At 35.6% G+C, this 9660-nt stretch overlaps 1 long non-coding RNA gene across 1 annotated transcript; it reads right to left on the reverse strand.

Moving 5' to 3' along the window:
• Positions 1–665: 665 nt before the first annotated feature.
• Positions 666–6464, reverse strand: LOC110779973 (uncharacterized). Its single transcript, XR_008929624.1, has 2 exons — positions 5535–6464; positions 666–913 (listed from the first exon to the last, which is right to left on the reverse strand). It is a non-coding gene; the product is annotated as an uncharacterized lncRNA (long non-coding RNA).
• Between the last annotated feature and the right edge of the window lie 3196 nt (positions 6465–9660).

Raw genomic sequence — 9660 nt, forward strand, 5'->3', positions numbered from 1 at the left:
AACCCTAAACCCTAAACCCTAAACCCTAAACCCTAAACCCTAAACCCTAAACCCTAAACCCTAAACCCTAAACCCTAAACCCTAAACCCTAAACCCTAAACCCTAACCCTAAACCCTAACCCTAAACCCTAAACCCTAACCCTAAACCCTAAACCCTAAACCCTAAACCCTAAACCCGTAAAACCGTAAAATCCTAAACCCTAAACCCTAAACCCTAAACCCTAAACCCTAAACCCGTAAAACCGTAAAATCCGTAACCGTAAACTCATAAAAATAGACACCGCCCCCAGCATCAACACGCACCACAGCCCAAATACGAGGTCAGGAGGAAACTGTAGCCGTATCGCGGGCCAATCTCTCCATCATTCCCCGATTTTGGACTGTGCCAACAATTTATGGTCAAGTTAGGACTGTAGCCGTATCGCGGGCCAATCCTACCGTCATCCCAAAATTTATGTAGGCCACAATTTTATGGTCAAGTTAGGACTGTAGCCGTATCGCGGGCCAATCCTACCGTCATCCCAAAATTTATGTAGGCCACACTTTTAAGGTCAAGTTGGGACTGTAGCCGTATCGCGGGCCAATCCCACCATCATCCCAAAATTTATGTAGGCCATAAAGCTGTCATTGTGTTATCATATTTTTTTTCTTCAACAATAAAAACCTTAAGGTCAAGTCGAGATATGGCCGGGCCAATCCCACTATCATTCCCCAAACTTTAAACTACAAGTATTACATGATGAATATCAAAAAGTGAGCTGATTCCATGTGATCGGAAATGTGCTCGTGATATCAAGATCATTAAAAAAAAATACATTTCAATGACAAAAATCATGAAGTGAGCATTTCCAAGTGAGGCAGATGTGCTCTTGAAATCAAAAACTCCATCTATCAATTGTTACGCCATCATTCCCTGGGGAAGAAAAAAGGAATGGAAAATTGATCAATATCTATTGACATTATCTCGAAGAAAAAAAAAACGGTTTTTTCATGAAATGCCCCCGAGGTTTGCAATAATGCACCAAATACCCCTGCGCGTTTCAAAATTCATAGAATACCCCTATTTTTTCCAACTGTTCATAAAATACACTTGGACTTAACGTCCGTTAGTCCTCCGTTAGTAGGAATTTACGTTTTTACCCTTATGTGGCTTAAATCCCATTCATCTGCATACTTTCTCTCTCCCACTCAACTCACCCAAACTTTCTCTCTTCTCCCACTGAACCAACACCACTCCTCACCCCGTCACCATCTTAGCCCCCGCTACCGTCGCCAACCTCGGCCAGGATTTGACTTTCTCTGTTGCACCGTCGATGGCATCGGTGACCCGGTCAACTCTTTATCTCCTCCATTGGCGTTGTCGACGAGTAAGATTTCATCAAGGTGAGAGGCGTTGATTAAGAGGAGGAGAAGACAGCGGGAGGAGTTGATCCCGGAGCGGAGGAGAGAGAATTAGAAAAAATCGGGTTGGCGGCGGAAGAGGAGCTTCCACCATCGTTGGGTGGAGATGACGGAGGAGGGACAACACCAGAAACGTTTGTTGTTGGCGTGGTCATGGTGGGTGAATTCGGCGGCGATTTCGGTGGGAGAAATTAGGATTTTGAGAGCGATTTGATCTTGTTCGATCTTCTTGTGGTTGTTGTTGGTGGAGGGGGAGGTGATTGATAGATTGAGCTTGGGTTTCTTGGGGGTATGGGCGCCATTTTCAGGGGAGGGGAGAGAATCGGAAGCCATGGGAGGTGGGAGGTGGGAGGAGAGAGAAATTTGCTTGAAAGCCACTCAATTTTTGTGAAGTGTACTGTGTGATGATGGAGTAACTACATTTGGGTTGAAAGGTATTGAAATAATGGGAAGAGTTGATAGTTATCTAAATTCTAAAACAACAAATTAAGTATCAAGTATGGAACTATCAAGTTTTGAACATTAGAGATCTAAGACTGTGAAGTACGAGATCTGAAGGCAAGGGTTTAGGTGAATATTCAGAATTAGCGGGGGTTCCACAAATGGACTGGGAAAGCGTGAAAACAATAATACAGGGCAGGCATTGTTGACTTTGTTTCTAACCCAATTATGCTACAAGAACCTTATTTTTATGGCACACTGCATCTCAAGTTCCTGAACATCATTATATCATGTCTCTGAACAGCACTCTGAAGATCAGTCATCAGTTAAAGCTCTATTATAAAGCTGGTGACATAAACACGATTCAGCTGCAAAGAGATTATCAGATGAAGGTTAAAGGCGGAATATTTGAAGTTATTACTTTGGTTTGCTGTTGGAATTGGGACTGCAAAACTAATTTGCGTTCTACTGGTGTAGTTCTTTCTTAAGGGTGGAAATGGCTCAAGCAAGGTAACCAAGAATGTGATGCATTGTAGTACAAGAGTGATTGTAAATGTTCATTGCAAGGGTATTATTATCGGCTTACTTTGAATTTTCAAGAGCTTTTATAGACTTTCAAATGTATATGGCAATGGCAATATAATCAGAGTTTTTGTAAAGCTACTCTGCAAATTAATCGGCTTTTTATGGAATATAATTCCTATTTATTGCTGGAAATTTGTTACAAACTGCACTACTTCATTGCTAGGAAAATTAGAAATTCAACCTAGCCGTTGGATTCAAATTCTGCAGTTTTAAAGGAATTTTGGGTATTTGATGCAAAGAACTTTATAAATAGGTGTATATTATGCAATAACTTTATATGTAGGTGCATTTTATGAATTATAAACATGACTTAACGGAGTACTAACGGAAAGTCATAATAGGGGTATTTGGTTAACAGTTTGGAAAAAATAGGGGTATTCTATGAATTTTGAAACGCGCAGGGGTATTTGGTGCATTATTGCAAACCTCAGGGGCATTTCATGAAAAAACCGAAAAAAAAAACCTACTGCATGTATTATCTCATACTGAAATTATTATTTTAGCTGGTCAACACATATTTTTAATGGACAGGCAAGCTAAAACCGTAGAACTGATACATTAAAAAATAAAGATAGCTGGGAACGCATTCCTAATGATGTCACAGATAGACTAATTTAGTGTTTATAAGACTAATTTACATAAGTTTTCTTCATTGACTATGTAGCAATGTATAAATAGGGATGGGACAGATACTAATACTGTTTCCCTAACATTTAGGGAGAAAAGGACCATTACTCCACCATAAGCTGGAAACAAAGTACAATAACATTGTAATGCTTGATGGAATTGGTAGTAACTCAATATACAACCAAAACCATTTATTTAGAGAGGGATAAAGCGAAATCAGCTATTTCATAATACTTCCAAGAAAAATGAATACAAGAAACCACTCATCCCAAGCATATTTGGATATGTATAAAGCAGTACAAATGAATTCCAATTGTTTCTGGTATTAATGCATGTTTTATTTTGACAGCTTAAACATCATTCTACATTAAATTTATTAATGAATTTTGTGGTTTTATAGGGACTTGGACCTTAAAATTCTAGGGGGTCTATATTTGACGCGTTGTTGTCCCTCTATAGGCTCGTTTTTAATCCAATACATATTTTCAATCCATTTTCCTCTCAGCTACTTGACATAGGCATATCCATTTTCTCATACTGAAATTATTATCTTAAAAGAGGCAAGGAAAATAAGTTAAAAAAGATGAGACAACAAATCATTCTTAGTGACTATTTTAGGAACCAAGAACTACTATATTCCTATGTTTTGTCACTTGATGTAGCTAAAGGGATTTTTTTATTGTAGTTAAGAAGACAACATTACTTAAAGGATGTTGAATGGCAAGCATATTTTCTCACCAAAAACAAGCCATCACATCTCACCTTTGATATACATCCCGGAGGAAAAATAAGGCGTTTAAGCTGAATTTGATCCAGATGCGACAGGAAATAAGTTTGATCCTTGTGTCAATTAAATAAGAGTTTCGAATTTGGAAAAGGAAATAAGATGTGACATGAAAATATTTTCCATTTAAAATTGATGTTCAGACAACTAAATGGCCTAAGTCAACATCATCAAATTAAAGGGCTGAAGGCAACCTTTCGACAACTACAAAATTTAGCAGGACATGAACTATCATTTTCCACAACACAAAGCATGGAAGAAAAGGATCTAACAAGTTCGAAAGCATCTTTAATTTTCTAAGTTAAGATCGATCCATAACATTGAGGGGAGAAATGAAAAATCATTCAAAAAAGTAGCAACAAATAAAATTTAAAAAATAATCCAAAATAACAGTCACTTCAAAAAATGCAGGGCATGCCAATTCATATCAGAACATAACAAATCAGTAACTTATGAGCTATGACCCACTATCTCCTCATCTTCTGATTTATAAAGTCCAATAGAATCTCCGGCCTAGCGACTGTACCTTTGGTTTTTTGTCTTCTTTAAATATAGACTTGATGACTTCAGCAAATTACATACCAAATTCCATTTTGATACACACAACTATTGGCTCAAAGCTCAATTCCCAAAATCCAACAACGCAGGTCCAGTAACACTGGAACTATAACCATATTGAGAGAGAGTACACGAACAATACTAATCTAACAAACAAAGAACAATTGCTTCGAAAATACAAGGCAATATATAAATATTCACATTCAACCTTCATCAGAAATCTAGACAAGATGTTACCAGGACAAATGACAGAAGCATACAACATTTAGCATATTATACCAATTAACAAATTCTAAAATTACATCACTAATCTACGGTTTATCTTTTTTTTTTTTAACTCATTACAAGGGGCGAAAATGCCAAAACAACAGCATACACGAGTTGATATGAAACAGGGCAAGGTGGGATGTTTCATTGGCGCATACGGGGTTCCTGTTGATAACACAAAGTTTTCACAACACACATAAACACCACGCCAAATTACTTACGAAATAGTGATTATCTGCCGCCCAAAAATTAAGACCTTTCAACTAGTTTAATTATGAAAATAATCGAGGTAAATAATATGTTGGGGAAATTGACATTTCATTACGTAAACGTAATGATGAAGACTAATTTAGCTAACTACAGAGACCTTTCAAGTATTCCCTGTTTGTCTAAAATCTACCTACCAGAGAGAGAAAAAATAAAGTCACAATAGATCTTTTCTAGTCACGAATGGCCGCCATTACTAAGCTTCATTATCATTCATGGAGTTCCACTAACTACGACATTACACCATCTAACTATAATTACGACTTACAAAAACAGTAATATGCCCATGTACATCCTCCAAGTCAACTTACTGTTTCTAAATCACCAACTTAATTGAATTGTCAAATGTTTTTCTTATTGTACAGTACTTTTCATTTATCTCTCGATCCGAAACCTTAACATCTAAAAGCCGCCAATCACTGAAGAACAAACAAAAAAAATAAAGGCGAAAAATAATAAAACGAAAAGAAAATACATGAATCTACAACAAAACTAAACCCTAATTCCAGAAAAATGACGGATCTACGAATTAGAACAAAAATATAAACAAAGGTTTGAAGAAAGTTCATCGAATTAGAGAAGGAAAGGGAAAGAGAGAGGGTACCGATTGGTAAAAGCTCAGTAGATTAGCGAGCTTCGAAGCTATGGCGAAGGATGGCGGATTGGTCTTTTGTTAACCGGATTTTTCCTTTGTTTTCACCGCCGTCTTCGTCATCCACGAAACATCCACGAAACGAAGCTCTTTCGACTTCACCGTCTTCGTCATCGCTTAATCCACGAGACGGTGCTGTTCGGGGATGAACTCCGGCGTCCTCATCGTCACCGCCGGCTGGTCTGTTTACGTCAATTCCTCGGCGAAACGAGCGACTCGAATCCGAGTTTCGATCCATATAAAAAAAGCAAAATCAAAAACCGTTTTAATAACAAGAAATTTCATTTTAAAAAATACAAAATCACAGATCTAATGACGTGTACTTACCGGAAAAGCGAGGGAAGGAGTCGGTGCTGCGATTCCAATGAACTTCTGGATAAGAGGAGAAGGAAAAGCTAAGGAAGGCATCATCATGAGATTAAGCTAATAAGAACAGCAACTTTGAGGCGGCTACCGGCATCGAACACGATAAGTGAGGTTCAACGTCGAAATCTAGGGTTTGAGAATTCTTTGAAGAGATTGGGGAAATCGCTGAAGGTAGAGAAAGGAGCCTGGAATTGAATGTTGAGAAGTAAAGAGAAGAGGTCTGTTTTTATAGGGCTGCTCTGCGACAGCCAACAGAGGAACAGAGTATGTCCGCACTTTTTGGTTTGGTTTTGGGGTTTGCGACTGTTCTGTGAATGAATTGTGTGTTATTTATTTTTGGCAAATCTCCTTTTTGTCGTAATTTTTGTTTCCATTTTTGCCCCTCCCCTTATATTCTGTGTTTTGTGTAAGAAATGAGAATAAATCATGTGATTTAAGGCAGGACCAATTGAGGGTAATTGCTTAAATGCTTAAAGGGGAGATATATAAAGCTAGCTTAAACAGACTGTAGTTTTAAGTGGGGCCACACGTAAATCTTAGCTGACAATTTGTCTAAAACCAATTTGGTTCTCTCTAATCAAATAAAAATATGGGGTTTATTTATTAATATTATGAGAATTAAGACATGATGAAGTCGATGCACTTTGGAATTAGTATTAATCAATGGCCAGTTTTCGAGTCTTCATACCAACAATCAATATTTATTTATTACCCACTTTAAATTTGTTATATATTAAGCTTATGCCTTTCAAATTTTGTTCACTAATTAGAGTTTTGCATTCGTGTTTTGGTTTAATGTTCATTGTTTGAGGCAAGTTAAATAAACGGAGGTTAGTATTTTTTACTTTTTCTCTTATAGCCCAAAAATAATGTTGAACGCCATATACTTAGCTTATTCCGGATATTAATTTTCGAAACTTGTTTGATGCAAACTTTAATTTTTTTTTCACTATTAGTTTTCGAAACTTGTTTGATGCAAACATTAATTTTTTTTTCACCATTGCAGGTAAACTCTGTCATCAAAGTTATCGGGGCACTTTAAAAGATACCAGTAGTTCGATTAAGCTTTTGAAACAAGTTCTACCCTTGAGCTTGATTGTTAACCTTGGATCAACCTTTTAGATGCTCATTTTTTTTTCGGAAATATGTAAATACTCTGTACACGAAAGTATTACGTTTGTGCAGAAAAATATCAATATTATCCAAAAAAATATTTATGCTTAAACCACGTGCAAAGCACGTGCACTGCACCTAGTAATTCTATACAAATCCCCAAAAACACCAAACACCACAAATAGACTTAATTAATGGTATTGCTAAATGCATAAATTAATTTCTTCATACAGAATTAGAAATGACTAAAATATCCTGAAAATAATTTTTTTTATAAAAAACAAAAAGGAAGTAAAACTACAGGATTGCAATTATTGCAAAACCGGATAATTAATCCTACATAAAATCTGCTTCATGTTGATCGCGGATTCATAGCCACAAGCCCATAATCAGAAAATTCAGAAAGATCAACATCTTGATTGTGCAAAACCAGACAATTTATGCAAACAATTCGTCGTAGACAAATATGCTCATATCAAAGATCAAAATAAAAATAAAAATCTGCATCTATTATATAATGAAAACTTAAGGTTTAATTTTATTTTCAACTTAAAAATCTTCTTTACGAAGTACGGAGTATTAAAACATGGAAACTATGTATCAAGCAAAAAACTATTCAAGGTAGGGATCTGTATCAAGCAAAAAAAAGTTGGGGAAGAGTTATTAATGGTTCATGGTAGGAAAAAACTATTCAACGCTTTCATTATCTTTTTTCTTTTTTTACTAAGAACCGGAAGCTAGTTGATGATGACTGGTTTTTGTTTATTATAATATTTTTAATAAGATATAAAAGGGTAGTTAAGTATTTTTCCATTTTACACAAAGAAATTATTTTCTGCATTTAGAACGTATGTTAATTAAGGGATTAGGTCATTAGGATAATAACACTAAAGAACAAATAAAAAATGAGCCATGGTTCAAGTATGGATCAAGTTGAGTCAATTGTCGCAATATATTTCAATTCGAATGTGGTTTAAGTTGAATCAATTACGGGATTTCAATTTAAGGCTTCCATTTTAGGGGGAAAAAACTCTAAATTTCAAATTTCTAAATGCACTGCCTAATGGAGGGTGAAAAAATAAACAACTTTTAAAAAGAAATTTGTCAAAAACATTCTCGGGAAAAAAAGTTATGGGATCATAATTAAGAGATTTCGAATTAAGGCTTTCATTTTAGAGGGAGAAAAAACCAAACCCTACATTTCGAATTTCAGAATGCACTGACTAATAGAGGTAGAAAAAAAGTAGGAAAATTTGACATAAATAATCCCACCTTTCACTCATCTTTGGATTATTTTGTAATAATCTCAACTTTCGGATATATCTTCTTAAAATAATCCAAACTATCAATTTTCATATGTACAATAGACCCAAAAATGATTAGTAATGATAAGAAAAAAAGTTTGGATTATTCTAAAATAATTCAAAGTTGAGATTATTTTTAGAAGATGTGTAAAAGTTCGGATTATTTATGAAATTTTTTCGAAAAAATAAGCAACTTAAATAGGAGTTTTTTCAAAAAAATCATTCTCGAGCACCAAGTTATGGAATTATAATTAGGGGGTTTCGATATAGAACTTCCATTTAAGGGGAAAACGAAAATCTAAATTTTGAATTTTCTGAATGAACTAGGTTGAAAAAATAAGCACCTTTTGAAGAGGAATATTTGAAAAATCATTTCCGAGAACAAAGTTATGGGGTGAGAATTACGGGATTTCGATTTAGGGCGTCCATTTTAGGGGAAAATGAAACTCTAAATTTCTAAACTCTAAATGCACTGCCTTATAGTGGGTGAAAAATAAGCATATTTTAAAAAAGAATCCGGTAAAAACCATTTCCGAGAACCAAGTTATGGGGGGTCATAATTGCGGTCTTTCGACATTTTAAGGAAAAATAAAACTCTAAGTTTCGAATTTCTGAATGCACGGCCTAATAGTGGGTAAAACAATAGGCAACTTTTAAAAAAAAATCCGATAAAAATCATTCCCGAGGACCAAGTTATGGGGTCATAATTCAGGGCTTTCGTTTTAGGGCACCCATTTTAGGGAAAATTGAAACTCTAAGTTTCGAATTTCTGAATGCACGTCCTAATAGTGGATGAAAAATAGGCAACTTTTAAAAAAGAATCCGGTTAATAACATTCCCGAGCACAAACTTATAGGGTCATATTTCAGGGCTTTCGTTTTAGGGCACCCATTTTAGGGAAAATTGAAACTCTCGGTCTCGAAATTCTGAATGCACAGCCAAATAGTGGGTGAAAAAATAGGAAACTTTTAAAAAAGAATCCGGTAAAATTCATTCCCAAGCACCAAGTTATGGGGTCATATTTCAGGGCTTTCGTTTTAGGGCACCTATTTTAGGTAAAATTGAAACTCTAAGTTTCGAATTTCTGAATGCACTGCCTAATAGTGGGTTAAAAAATATGCAACTTTTAGAAAAGAATCAGGTTAATATCATTCCCGAGCACCAACTTATGGGGTCATATTTCAGGGCTTTCGTTTTAGGGCACCAATTTTAGGGAAAATTGAAGCTCTAAGTTTCGAAATTCTGAATGCACAGCCTAATAGTGGGTGAAAAAATAGACAACTTTTAAAAAAGAA

This window comes from Spinacia oleracea, chromosome 3 (assembly GCF_020520425.1).
Source record: "Spinacia oleracea cultivar Varoflay chromosome 3, BTI_SOV_V1, whole genome shotgun sequence".
NCBI lineage: Eukaryota > Viridiplantae > Streptophyta > Magnoliopsida > Caryophyllales > Amaranthaceae > Spinacia > Spinacia oleracea.